We start from the raw sequence: 15,905 nt of genomic DNA on the forward strand, positions 1-15,905 counted from the left end.
TCTAACTCTTGAACATAGGAATGGAAAGAGATAAAAAAAAAAAAGTCTTTCTAAATCTGTCTTCCTTATATAAAATACAATAGACTCTAGGAAAGTATTATCCAATAAAAATACAAGAGCCAAGAATGTGAGCCAAATAACTTAAATTTACCAGTAGCCACAATAAAAACATAAAAAGAAACAAGTGAGAAGTTTTAGTAATATATTTTTATTCATTCCAATATATCTAAAATATGATTATCCCAACATGCAATCAACATACAAATTATTAATGGAATATTTTACATTCTCCTCTTTGTAATAAATCTTTGAAATATGAATGTATTTTACACTTACATGTCAATTCAGACTAGATACATTTTAATTGCTCAAAGAGCCAAACTAACTAGTGGCGTCTCAAACTGGACAGTGCAACTATAGAAGCATAAATAAAGGATCAGTAAAATAAATGGCTCACAAAGCAATTATAGGTATAAAGTTAGAAAATAAAAGATTTTTATTTTTCTAATGAAAGAATTGAAACTAAGATCGTATCTTTATATAATCATTGCCAAATCATATTAGTGAAACAATATATATCATTTCTTGTAGTATACACACACATATACACCAACTTCAAAATCAGTGTCTCATAAATACTTGCTTCATAATTTTGATACATTTTAAGAAAACCCATACTAAGATGAAAAGAGTTTTGTCTACTTTGTTCATGTCCACTTAGCTTTACTGTATGTTAATCAGTTAAAAAGAGCACAGAAAATTCTTAATTGCCAGGGTAACTAGTCAGATGTGCAGCCAAGAAAGCTGGTTATATTTCATTTAGAAATTTAATTTCCAAAGTTTTGTTTTCTAATAACATAAATTATCTAAATTGTCAGGCAATTTGTAATTGGATGACATCAGAAAAAACTGAGCATTAGGATTGCAAATCTAAATGTTCAGACTTTCAATAATATGAATATACAGTATATCCCACCCCTAAATTGCAAAACTCAAATAGTTCTTGATTCTAATTGCTGAGTAAATATGGGCTTTCAAAATATAAATTGTGTATGTTTCGGATTTAGAAATCCGAATCTTAGAGGCTAACTAAGCCTTAACTTCATGTACTTCTTAGAAGATTTAAGGCTTAGAAACTATGTGGAGTCTATTTGTTGTAAATGTTAAAAACTATGCTGGCTTCCTCTCAATACTCAGTATTTGAAAAATGACCTGAATAAATTAACTACAAGCTTATTTAACAAATTTGTTCATCTAATTTGATAATGTAATAAATAAGAATATAACTACAAATTAGAAGGCAAATTACCTATTTGTGTTTCAGAACCACAGTGTTTTTCTTACTTTCTTTGCTTCCTTCTTCCCTTCCCTTCCTTCCCCTCTGCCCTGTTGGGATTGTCTACAACACAGCTCTTCACTCATGTGTTATTGAGAGTTGGTTGCAGAGAATAAACTCAAGCTCTGTATTAGAAATTACATTATTATGAAATTAGAGAAGAAAAGCAAAGCAAAACACACATAATAATAAAAATAATAATAGATATTTGAGTCAAAAAAATACTAACTACCGCTATAGGATAGTTTATACCTACCCTTCCTCCACCCGCCCCCTTCTTTTGACCAATAAGCCAGGGAACTAAGGTTAAGGAGAATTTTATTAAAATATTTTAAAGAATCTGATGCAAAAAGAAAAAAATCAAAGCCATGTTCTTTTACTCTACCAAAATCAGCAAAAGAGTATGTCTTTAAAAGCATCTTACAAATTATTTAAAACATATATTAGGATATCTGTCATTGTACAAGCCCATATAAATTGCTTTTCCAGTCAAGGTAGCTCTATAGATTTATCTTATTAAAATGGGTAGTATTATTGTTCACTTAAAAATAATTTCCAAAAGGTCCCTTACCCCAAAACTTCATATTCCTGAGTGTAGGCTCATTTTGAACTCTTCTCATAAGTAACTTTTAATTGTGAAGCATCCTAAATAGACATCTCTAGAAATATAATCTATATCTTAATTTTCCATAATTATGAGGTATCCAACCACTGGATAAAGTGCAGCCCACGAATTCTTTATGCCCTGCTATATTCTTTAATAATGACCTGTCACATAAACTAATTTCCAGCACAAATATGCTCTTTCTTCACACTAGGTAAAAGTAGGGCTTTAAATCTAAAGAGATACTATACTTCCATTATTTTTCAGTAGCCAAAAACAAGAAGTAATAAAATGTTTGCCATGGTTACTGTGTCTCAAAAATGTTTTTTTTATTGTTTATTCTGTTACAGTTGTCCCAATTTCTTTTGTTGTCCTTTTTCCCCCTCCCACCCAGACCACCCCTCTTGCCCACAGTCAATTCCCTCTCCGTTGTCCATGTCTCACAAATTTTACCCATGGGGATGTAAAGTACAGTAGTGGAAATGGAGTAGCCACAGAACTTATATGCATGACCCATGGACATGGATAATGGTGGTGATGGGGGTTGCCTGAGGGAATAGGAGGTGCTGGGTGGAGGGGAGCAAAGGGGGAAAAATCAGGACAACTGTACCAGCATAATCAATAAAATATAATTTTAAGAAATGTTACCAAGTTGGTATTTCAGCATCAGGTGGATATACTAAAGCCAAGGAAAGGATCTAAAAACACCGCTGAACACAACTATGGTGACATATTATAATGTACCCTAGTTTCATGATTACTGGTAGTTTCCCCAAATAGGCTGTCCCTCCTTATAGACAAATGTCTAATACATAGTAGGCATTCAATATTTATTGAATGAATGGAACCTCTGGCTAGATTTTGGTAAATTGGCATTCATTTGTGGATGAATGTGAGCATGAATGTGTGTGTGTACACATGCACTTTTCTTTATATTTTTACCACCAGAATAAGGTTCAGTTTTGTTATTTTGAACTTTTTTTCAATGAAATCATGTTGTATTTACTCTTTTGTGCTTACCTTCTTACACCCAAATTATGTTTGTAAAACTCATGTACTCTGTCATATGCTTCCTTGGTGTACAATATTCACTGTATGAATACATCACAATTATTTGTCTGTTCTTGTGCTAATTATTATTTGGATTAGTCATAGTTTTGAGCTATTATTTATAATGCACAAACAGTATTATTGTTTCATACAATCTGCACATCTTTTACTTTCTAGATAATGACAAACAGGTTTCCAAAGCCAGCATACACTCCTCCAGTAATTGTGAGAACTTCTGCTGTTCATCCCTTAACTACCACTTGGGTATCATTTGATTTTTAAAGTTTAGGAAATCTGATGGGTGAGGAGTATATTCTTCCTCCAGAATATACAGGAGGACGTCTTTGCTGACAGTCACTTTGCTGTACATTCAATAAGGTTGCTAATTAAGTACCAAGAGTATGCAACATGTGTATGAAAAACGAAACCCAGAACAGTTTAAGTTAAGGGTGGAGGGCAAGACAGAGATAAATGGATACATGCATTGATATTAAAATTTGAAAGAAAAAAATGGAAAGAGAGCCAAGTAGCTAGTAGAAACTGGCTATAAAACCTATGTAGTAGTATGACTGGATCAGATTCTGGAACTTTTTAATAGTCATGCATACAGGAAAGCCTTATAATAGTATCAGCAAATATAATGTTTTTATAATTTCTATCATCATGAGCTTTCCCAAAAGAGAAGTTAGAAGGCTTCAATCTTTGAAAAGACTAAGGAGGACACCTGGGGAGACAGCATGGTGCTGGCTGTAAAAGTAGTCCATAATGTGCAATAGTAAATCTTACCTAAAATTAACTTTTTCAAAATACTAATTTACTTTTACAATTTAAAAATCTGTAACTTTCATGCTGGTTTCCACTTTTGTGGCTTATACATAAATTTTTTTATATTTCTTCTCATAAATTATCAATTTTAAAAAATTTAAAAATATGCCTACATACATACTTGATATTAGTTTCCCTCCCACCCTCTAATTACTTGTACGGTAACAGGATCTTGGTTCCCTATTTATCCATTTGGTCAAACTACTTATTTCCTGCCAGAAGTAATAATCCTTTGTGACATAAGGAATGGTTACTGTGGTGATAATTACAATGCAGCACCTCAGAAAATTGTCTCCATGAGAGAAATAAATAGCAGGAGCCCATCATACTAATAAACTTTCTTCTAAATTATGTTAAACATTAATATTCAAAAACACAAGAGAAGTACGTGTGTGTACAGATACTATTGAATAAACTATCTTTTACGTTTTCAAAGGTTTAGCAAATAAAAAGGGTTCACCTTTAACATTCTAAATTATCATGGATTGTGCACTGCCTTGCTCTGTTTTCTATAAAAGCATCCTGCACATAACACTCTAGGTGTTAATTAATGATGTTGGATGTGCATAGGCTGCACACATACACATGCACTACAGCAAGGGCTAGAGTGTTTGGCATAAAGATCGCTTTTTAAGGTTACTGACAGCCAATATGAAAATGAACGCACTTAGAAGATAACATTCAAATGACTTAGTATATGTACTTTAGAGATAATACTCTGATAAGTGAAATAAGGTATCTGATAAATTACACTTTTTGTCCTCACACTTTGACTCAGGTTTTGTTTAAAGAAATTTTGATTAAATATCAACATTCTGAATTAAAACTTGGGAAACCTGAATTCTAATTCAATCTTCTCTCATTAAACACTATGTATGGCATATTGAAATAACGTTGCCATTCAGTTCAGCAAAGACAATAGCACAGTCTTAGTATCAATTGAGAATCAATTTCTGAGGATTCATCTCTGAAAAGTTCTTTGGTATCTCTTCGCAAAAAAATCTCTTTAGGGTATCCATGAACTTAAATATTAAGACCAATCTACACAACAGCTGTCCAAAATGCAACAGAAAGAAGTCAACAGACAAAAATCTATTTCATGTATAATTGGTAAGGGTTTGAAGAAGCAAAGAACAGTAACACAATTTTCATATCCATATCAAAATTCCGATTTAAATATCCATTCATTGAAATCCATTCTGAAAGTAAGAAATTTCTAAAATCCCTAGAGATGTTCTTCAAAGAACATTTAGAAGCACTGTAAAGAATGAACAAATTACACAATCTTCTAACCTTGCAAAATTATAGGCCTTATAAGCATGAACAAGCTCCAAAACAGTGCTGCACAATCTTTCACAAGGTCCTGTCACATTGCCCATGATGACCCATCCAAATATTCCCAACTTTCTATAAGTCCTTCCTTCCCCCAACCTCTGCACTGTTTTTTCTTAAAGGTTTTATTTATTTATTTTTAGAGAGAGGGCAAGGGAGGAAGAAAAAGAGGGAGAGAAACAATGTGCAATCTGCAATGTGTCACTGGTTGCCTCTCGCACTCCCCCAACTAGGGACCTGGCCAGTGAACCAGGCATGCGCCCTGAACAGGAATCAAATTGGCACTGAATCCACTGAGCCATACAAACCAGGGCAACCTCTGCATTCTTAACAGAAACCATGACTCCTGCTTCAGAGAGAACAAGACATCCATGGATGATGAAATATTCCTCACTTTTTTACCCTCTCCACTATTAATTGTAGGATTGTATATTTACACCTTTTTCTAATCACTTTCAGTATCTCATATTGTAATTTAAGTTCAGTTATAGCTAATTAAAAGGTAAAGGAAAGAATGTGAGAATATTTATTTTAACAGAAGGTAAGACTTTTCTCTTCAAGTAAAGAAAGTTGTAAATATGTCATAAGCTAAGGTCTCTAAAAACGTGAATGGAAAGAACATTTAATGATGAAATCCTAGGACTAGCCTTGGCTGTTGGAGTGGGAATTAGAATTTATTTGTTACCTAAAATCCGAAATGTTAACTTCACAATTTTGCTAAGGTAGAAGTTTTTAATATTAGAAAAATTGTACTGTTATTGCAGTAATGACATAAAATAATTATAATGAAGTACCCAAGTTTTGGGTTTTGTTAAGTTTGACCATAAGAAAGCCTCTTAACCTCTATTAATGTCAGTTTCCTGATCTAGAAAAGGGAAGGGAAGAGGACAACTGCTTAATGTCGTTTTAGATCTGACACTTACTCATTTCTGCTTCTACTGTGTCCTTGTACACACAGGAAGTAATATGTGTGTGGGTTTATTTTTTTAACACATTAAAATAAACCCTCAAATTTTGCTGTTTAAGTTTTCCAATCACTAATCATTATAAACAAGGCACTTATTTTCATTTTTCCCAAGTATTACGAGAGACTATAAAGACTAGTGGCAAGTAAGTCAGAAATTCGTTTTTTTTTTAAATGTTATAAATTTTAAAGATTTTATTTATTTATTTTTATAGAGAGGAGAGGGAGAAAAACATCGACAGTTTGCTTCTTACATGCCCCCAACCAGGGTCCTGGCCTATAGCCCAGGCATGTGCCGTGACTGAGAATCAAACCGGTGACCTTTCAGTTCGCAGACCGGCACTCAATCCACTGAGCCATACCAGCCAAGGCCAGAAATTTATTTTATAAGCTAAGCTGTAAAGCTGAGTTATATTTTCCTGTTCAGTTCTGAAAAATGATACTGTCTAGGAGTAATAATAATTGTTGATGTGTTCTTTCTGAGTGAACAGAAAGGTGTTTTAAATTAGGTGCTTAAAGTAAAAATAATTATAACCTAAGTCCTTACTAGCATTATTTGGCAAAAACTGATAGCATTACAAAGGTGCTGATAAAATGTATTTTAATCAAGCTCCTCATGGTTTTTCCTTTAGACTCTGCCACTTTTTAAACCTCTAAGAACATGATATAATCTGGGCAAGAAGTTCAAAACATAAATTAGACCTATTTTAAATGTAGGGACACAAGTACTACTCTGAGTCTTTCTAGTCCTCACCAAACTATATCTGAGACTAGAAGCCTGTATTTTAAACTTCAAAGAGCCCATTAGTTTTCAGTGTATGTCAGCGCCATGTGTCCGAATTTCAGATGTATTAGAAAGATAAAAAAAAAATTACTGAAAATCCCCAAACTATTCCATTGCTGAAAAAAATGACTGTATTACTTAATTTTACCAGTATTTTGCATAAATAATGCTCCAAATAAGCAGCAAATGGGATGGAGTTTGCAAATGTTTTCATTAAAATGTGATTTTTAAAAAAGTTAATTGCTATATTTAAATGTACATGAATTAGAAAATACCAAAATTCTTCCTAAGAAGTTAAAATGCAAATTCATGATGCAGATTTATTCATGTATATATTCTCAGCTTGCATTTCCAAGTCAGTATTTAAATATCTTAATCTGTTTGAAATGTTATGCTTCTGAGACACAGACATTCCCGTTTATCACAAGTCAAATTTTGTCCCCCCCAAAATCTATGTTCAAGTCTTAAGCCCTAGTATCTCAGAATGTGACCTTATTTGGAAATAGAGTCATTGTAGATGTGATTATCATCATGCGCCACATAATTACATTTCTTTCACAATCGCATATGACAATGTTCTCAGAAGATCATAATGGAGCTTAACAATTCCTATCACCTAGTGATGTCGTAACATTACAGTGCAACACATTACTCATGTGCTTGTGATGATACTGGTGTAAATGAAACGACTGTGTTGTCAATCATATAAAAGTCTAGCAGATACGATGACAGTAGTAGGCTATATCATCCAGGTTTGTGTGTACACTTCTATGATGTTAGCGCAACAAAAATCACGTAACAATGCATTTCCCAGAATGTATTCCCGTAGTTAAGATGAGGTCATACTGGAGTTGAATGGGTCTTTAAACCAACAGGACTGGTATCCTTATAAGAAGAGAGAAATGCAGAGAAGAATGTTATGTGAAGATGTAAAAACACAAAGGGGAGAATACAGCCATGTAAAGACAGAGGCAGAGTTTAGAGCTGGCTGCCAAAAGCCAAGGATCTCCTGAGACCACCAGAAACTAGACAAGAAGCAAGAAGGGCCTCCTTATCTACAAGAGGGCCCTGCTGATACCTTGATTTTGGATTTAAAACTAAAAATGAGTATTTGACATGTAAGTAGGCCTTTACTGTATATTCAGATTTTATATATCTCACAAAAATTATGGATTTCAGATCGCTAACAATATATCTCAATGAAAAGACTTCAATTATTTAATTAATATTTAATTATTTAATCAATCAATCAATATAAGACTTCAATCATATGTAGCAAACTGTGAAAAGGTTGAAACCAATGGAAAATTAGTTTATTTTGTCATTACTTAATCTACGATCTTTAATTTTTCTCTTAGCATCAAAATATTTGGAAATGGTTTTCTGGTATACAGATTAATAGTAATAGTGATGGATTCTCTGCATGGCATTTGTCAACAGCAGTCTACTGCTGGTAAAGGAGCAAGAGTATGGCGAGAATCCACTTGTGCTCCAGGTATGCATGGATGGTAAAGACTGACGATAAAGCAGGAACACACAAAAAAAGTCCTGCAGCACCTCTTATTCTAAGCACAAGACAAGAACAGCCCAATACTAAAAGATCAGGAAGACTACTGCACTGAAATAAAGTTAGCAACAGCTAATGTAAACTCAACTTCTGGCTAGACTGATTGGACCTCCACCCCATACTACAGTATCTACTGTTTTTGTCCACACAATGTCCAGCATTCAATAAAAAAAAATTAAGAGGTGTATTTTAAAAAGAGAGGAAAAAATAATTCACTGTCAAAAGATAATCATCAGAATGATACTCATAAGTGATTCACACGTAATTACTATCAGACAGGGCCTTTAAAATGATAAATATATTAAATGATCCAGGTCAAAGGTGAATATATCCATGAATTGATGCTGGGTATTATGCAGAGGAATAAAAACTATAAAAAGTTAACTGGAAATACTAGAAATAAAAACACAATGCCAAAGAAGAAAAATCTTTTCGAGAGGCTGAATAGTAGACTCAACAAAACCAAGGAAAGTATCAGTGATCTTACAGATCAATAAAAGTTATAAAAACTAAATGAAAAAATACAAAAGATTAAGGAGGAAACCCAGAGCACCCAAGAGCTGAGAGAAAATGGAAAATGGCCTAAATGTAATTGGAATAAAAGAAAAAAAAATGACAAAGAACAGGTAAAATATTTTAAAATGGCTGAGAATTTTCCAAAAATAATGACAGAGAACATGCCACAAATCTATGACATTTAGAGAATCCTAGCTAAGACAATGAAACAAAAATATATAGCAAGTAGCTAACCTGCTAAAAAAAAAATAAGAAAAAGAATCTCTTGAAGGCAAAGGAAAGAAAGAGAAATATTTATATTTTGAAAAGCAAAAATAAGAATACAGCAGACTTCTTATCCGAAACTATGCAAGCTAGAAGACAATGGAAAAATATCTTTGAAGTACTGTAAAGAGCATAGGGGGAGGGACCCTGTATATCCAGTGAAAATATCTTTTGAAAGTTAAGGCGAAGTAAAGAAATTTTCAAACAAATAAAAGCTGAGAGAATTCATTGACAATAAATTTGTTATGCAAAAAAATTTTTTTTAAAAAGACAATATTTACAACACTAGATAGAAATCTTGAACTACTCAACAAAATAAGACAAAAATAATAAAATGAAAGTACATATTAAAAAGTTTTAAACATATTTTTAAAGATAATTGATGGTTTAAAGTAAAAATAACAATATATTGCTGGATTTCTAACATATGTAAAAACAAAATATATGACAATACAAAAGTACCTTATTTTATTATACTTTGATTTTTTTACACTGTGTACATATTGCATTTTTTCTCTTTCTTTTTTATTAACAGTTTGAAGGTTTATGCCAACGCTGTGCTGATCAAGTCTTTTGGTGCCATTTTTCAAACAGCATTTGCTTACTTCATTTCTCTGTGTCACATTTTGATAATTCTTGCAAAATTTCATGTTTTTCATTATTACTTTATTTGTTATAGTGATGTGTGATTGGTGACCTTTGATATTACTATTGTAATTTGGGAGGGGAGGGTGAACTAATTTGATAAATGTTGTATATGTTCTCTGTGCAAGCCAATAATTCAGCTAAATGAGTGAAATAAAAACTACCTAATCTATTCAAAAGGCAGAAAAAGATGGGTAGAGAAACAAAGAATCATTTGGACAATCAGAAAACAACGAATAAGGAGATTTCAAGCCAACCACAAGTCACATTAAATAATATGGTCTAAACCTCCCACTTAAAAGACAGATATGGTCAGATTGGATAAAATAGCAAGACCAAACCATGCTATCTACAGGTAAACACTTTAAATATAAGAGCATTCAAGTTAAAAATTTTAAAATAGTAAAGGATATATCATGTAAACATTAATGAAAGGAAAATTTGTATGTCTATATTATCAAACATAGAAGGTGACAGAACAGGCAATATTTTCTGGGATAACAAGGGACATTACTTGATGTTAAAAAGAACATTCTTAAATGAGTTAAGCACATCAACAGACCATGAAAATTTATATAATAAGCAGGAATATAATAAGGTCTTACTTTCATAGTTTTTAGTCTAGTGAGGATGACAGAGTTGTAAACAGAATAAAGCTTCAATACAGTTTTTATTTTCCTTTAATGGTGTTACAGAAGGACAGAAAAGAGAATATATACCTTTTCTGGGAGAACAGATGGAGGAGAAAGGAGAAAGGCAGTTTATAAAAACAACTTCACAGAAATTGAATGTTCATGATATACGTAAGTATACTCACCTAAGATCCATAAATTCTAAGTGCATAATAATAGGTATATATATATTATGCAGCAAAATTAAAGCATTTCTTTAGCTCACCAAAGTTAAACCCTATTTAATAGAAATAATATTTCCTTATATTACTGATTAATGACATCTACTGCATAATCAGTTAATCAAGGTATTTAAGACCTGTGACCAAATTAGCATTCATTCTCCTGCCTTTATCAAATTTTTGAGAGCACCTACAATGTTTCACATACGAAGCTAGGTTTGAGAAATAGAAAGATAACTAATGCACAGTTAAGGAAAGAAAAGTATGAAGGAAATATTTAAGCAATAAACACAATTAAATTTTCAGAGTACAATGGAAGCACAAATAATTTTACCTAGAGGGTTTAGAAAAAGATTCGTGGTCATATTTGCCAAATAAATCTGTATTTATTCTAAGTAAAAAGAGTGTACTTTATTGTTTAGATTTTGATGGATTCCCCCCTTATTAACTCTGTTGAGAATTTATGTAAAATAAACTATATAAATTTAAAAATGTATAATTGACAAGTTTTAACAGCCCTGTATACCTCAGAAACCACCAACACAATCAAGATACCAAACTGTGATTTCATCCCAGTCCAAAGATTACTCATGTTCCCTTGCAGGCCATCTCTCCCTTGCATCTGGCCCCAGACCACCCGTTTTCTGTCACATATACATATACAGATTAGTTTTGACATATATATATGGATTCATACTGTATGTATCATTTTATGTCTAGCTTCTTTAACTCAGCCTAATGATTTTGAGATTCACTGATATTATCAGGTATGTTAAGTGGTTTATTCTTTATTGCTGATTCCATTGTATGGGTTACATCACTATTTTTACTTTAAATCCATTCATATTTAAAGGCATTAGGGATGTTTCTAGTTTGGGGCTATTGTGAATACAGCCACTATAGAAAAACACCAGCCCCAGTTTATGAAGCTGATTTTAATATATAACTTTTCTAATTAATTTTGCAATAAATAATCATCCAAATCACAAAATGAGAAATTTCATCAGATTTAAAATAAATAAGGTGTGATAAGAAGTACAATTTGGAAATGACCTATCATGAAGTTGTCCTGTTGATTTAGAACCATAAAGAGGAAAAAGGCAACTAGACCTTTATGTCAGAATTATGCAATTGATCACTCTCTCACGAATTATGAAATATATTCACCTGGAGGGTTGGCTGTTAGTCAATCAATTTTAACATTAAATTACTTTATAAAAAACTGCCTATGATTTTCATTCAGTTACAGCTTTTGGAAATATATACCGATATGAACAAAAATAATGTGGCCTATCTCCATTTCTTTCATAATAAATCACTACATAATATTGATCTAACAAATTTTAAGTATTACAAATAATGTATATTAAATACTTATTAACTGACTCATACTATATTATGTGGGAAAGAATGTAAAAATGAAAAAACAAAACATCATCTGGTGTTCACTCAAATGACAAGTTGTCCAAAGGGAAAAAAAATGTTTTGCTCTTTTAACTTTTACTGCTTATTTTAGGAAGGTTTTTCAGGTCACTGAGTAAATATTTTTGCTACTTATTTGTCACACCATTATGGTTTTGCTACTTTAAACCCCATTTATTTAAAGTCCCATGTAAGAAAAAATTTTATGTTAGTTACTAAAAGAAAAGTTCATTTTGTTTTATCAGTAAGTCAGAGAACTTTATATAGGATGTGTATAAATTCCTTTCTATTACTCTTCATCCCCAGAAAAGGCAAAATTTATTAAAGGCAACAGTAAGAACAGTACAATTTTAACTTTTATTACATTTTGTATGCAGAGGAAGTAGTACAAGGTAGTAGATGTATGCCTGAAAAAATTGATGGGTATACCTATGTTTATTTAGGTGGTTTATTGAGAACATTAAAACTCAGATTTTCATATGGATTTGCCTAGTTTTACTAAGAAACCTGGTCAAATCAGAATGTCCTTAAATTTTCCAATAAACCAAAAGGCTAAGGAAATACTTCATGCACTCCTCTACATTTAGGAAAAAATGACAAGAATAAAGAACCAAACATGGTAAAGCATGTTTATACACACATATACTTTTTTACATAAAGTTTTCAAATCTGGAAATATGAAAAGGTTTTCTCTTATCACTTGTTTCTGCTCCATCCGCTCTCAATTAGGTGAAGTTTATTTTTGTGATTTATAACAGGTTAAGTAAAATGTTGGTTTACAATTAGCTTTTAGTAAAATTCTTAGAGGACATATTTCTGTACCTGTAATGCTAAAAGCTGAACTATTAATATTGAAGCATAAATATATTTAACAAAGTATGTATTTATGAAAGTGTTAACTTTTTCAAATATAATACTTAGAGATAGTGGATCAGAGACATGGATTTTAGTTCAACACTATCACCAATTTAGCTGTTCATCCTTAAAGGTAACTTGAACTCTCAGGCCTATTTCCTTATCTATAAAATTGGAATACTTCTAAAAGTCCCCCGTATTTAAAATTTTATGACTTTTGGTGGGTTTATTCTTTTAATATTTCTAAATTCTCAAGGCTCCTTGTATCTACATAGCCTATCCAGGTCACATCTGAACATTTTGCTAAATATGAAAGATGATAAACTTTTTGAATGTTTATCCCCAAAATATATAACATAAAAATACAGAAATTAACCATGAGCCATTTTCTCTTGCACATTCCTATGAAGAATCTCAGAATTACTCTTCCCAGGAAAACAAAACAAAAAAAAGGGGCAACAACAAAACTCAGAAAAACTAACAAAACAACCTGTTCTTCCCTACATCAGTAAACTGCCCTATCCTCTCTGTCCAGCTGCTCAAGTCTCAGTCTAGGAATTACTCTTGACTTCTCTCTCCCTTACTTTCATTCCCCATTCATCCACCTCTTGAAACACTTCACAAATTCTTCTGATGCCCTCCATCCTCACTACCATTCACCCCTAATTCAAGTCATCAGTACCTCCTGTCTGAGACTACTGCAAGTCTTTGAAATTGCTCTCCCTGCTTCCCTTCTGAGCTCATAACTTCCATTCTTCTCAAGCCACTTTCCATGCAGCTCTGAGAGCAATGCTTTTAAAACCTAAATCAGATCCCTTTCAAGGGCTTCTCATTACTCTAGGACAGCGATTTTCAAACTTTTTCATCTAATGGCACGCATAATTACTAAAATTCTACAGCACACCAATAAAAAGTATTTTTTACCAACCTGACCAAAAAAAAAAAAAAAAAGGTGTAATTCTGATTTGTTCACACAAGGTGGCTATTATTGTGTTGGCTGTTGTCACTTTTTTTATTTGACAATCTAAGGAAAAAGAGGTAGTGCCCCTAACTAAATAGTCAGGTATTGCATGTTTTAAAAATTCTTGTGGCAAACCAGTTGAAAATCGCTGCTCTAGGATGATCCACAAGGCTCACTATGATCTAGGTCTTGATTATTTCTTCCACTTTATTGCACAATATCTCCCTGGTCACTGTATCTCATACGCCGTGGTATGTTTTCTGTTTTTTAAACACACCAAGTTCTTTCCTCATTCAGAACTTTGCAATTTCTACATTTCTATAAGGAACATTCTTCCCCTTCTATTTAATTAGTTAGGTCATTCCCTTTTTTTAGCCCTCAGATCAAGTAACATCCTCAGAAAGAACTTTCTTCATCTTCATATATACTCCATTACATCACCTGTTTATTCCCTTGATATCAATGATCACAACCTGGAAATATCTTTTCAGTAGTATTTCCTTATTATCTATCTTCACCTATATTATTAGCCCCATAACGATAGGGACTTCTTGCTCTTATTTTCTCCTATAATCCTCATCACCTGGCACAGAATCCTGAACACAGATGGGCTCAATCAGTATTTCTTGATCAAAATATTTTGTGTATATCTATCTATTTATCTATCCAAGAATATAAAGGCACAGATTAAGAATTTCCTTACAACCAATACAGAAAAAGAAAACATTCCAGTTGACTCATGGTGTAGGTACTGAGACTTTCTATAGGCAGGAACATAAATAACATATCTTCAATGACATAAAAGTATGTTTCTAATTCTAACCTCACTTATTAAATTCTTTTCCTATGTCATCTAAAAGGCCTATTAAAAAGAAGATTCTACAGGTTAAATCTTTGTTAGTTTACTGTTTTACTATGGTGGCATGTCTTTTGATTTTGATTTGCAATCCTCAACATCATAATGATAGATATAAAACCAACATTTTGCAAATGATAAAAATTTATCCTCCAATATAGAAATTCTAGCCTTTGAATCTATGACATAAAATTTTCTGAAGTACACTCATTACTGTTTGTGAGCTATAGCTTCCGGGGGTACAATTATTTTTCATGTTAAAAAGAGGGTCTTTCTACTCAAGAGTTGGCAGCCTGCAAAAACTATATATAATCAAGTTTCTGTTGTGTGTGCATGAAAAAAGTTGGTAGCCAATGATCTAAAGAGCAGTATCATGTTTCTGTTAAGTCATATATGCTGGCTATTCTAATGTGCCTTATATAAAAGGGTTTTTTTTTTCATTCTTCTTAAATATACTGCCTTTCAATTTTGCCAGATGTCTTATTTTTCTGGGATCAGGGTAATGATAAACAGACATACCTACTTGTTTCTCAAGATAAAGTCAAAAGATATTTATGAAATATACTAGGGAAAAATTAAATTCTGATACTTACAATTCTCCTCTATAATTCTGCCAAAATAGTGAATTTTTATTACATAATTTATACACATTCAAATATGTTTTAATCATTCAAATGCAAATGATAAACCCATCAAGATTTTTACTGAAATTCAAAATGCAACTTATTGATCAAGATTTAGGTACAAGTAAAATTCATGAAAGACTAGGTATAAAAGTAAAAGTTGTAAATATTACATCAGTGAAATTACAAAAATGAGTCATGAAGAAAAAACCACCATGACTGTTAAATACTCATATATCAAAAAAGAAGCACGAAGTTGCAATTTTGTGACACAGTATTATATTCAGGTATAAATTTTGCCTTTATGCAGAAAAATTCTAAATACATTTACATTTATTACGCAGGATCAGGAAGTAAAAGTACAAGTTCCACAGATGCAGTTTAAAATTAGGTCATAGTGCAGCCGTTGACGGACACAGCTTAGGTGTACCTACTGACAGTACTATTA

General features: G+C 32.2%; 1 protein-coding gene across 5 annotated transcripts in view; it reads right to left on the reverse strand.

Annotated features, from left to right (window-relative positions):
• RAP1GDS1 (Rap1 GTPase-GDP dissociation stimulator 1) overlaps nucleotides 1-15,905 on the reverse strand; it is a 142,492-nt gene that overhangs the window by 61,346 nt on the left and 65,241 nt on the right. The window lies entirely within an intron of this gene.

The sequence above is a fragment of the Pteronotus mesoamericanus genome, unplaced genomic scaffold, assembly GCF_021234165.1.
Source record: "Pteronotus mesoamericanus isolate MK-2021 breed Mesoamerican mustached bat unplaced genomic scaffold, CSHL_Meso_final scaffold_232, whole genome shotgun sequence".
NCBI classification, from domain to species: domain Eukaryota; kingdom Metazoa; phylum Chordata; class Mammalia; order Chiroptera; family Mormoopidae; genus Pteronotus; species Pteronotus mesoamericanus.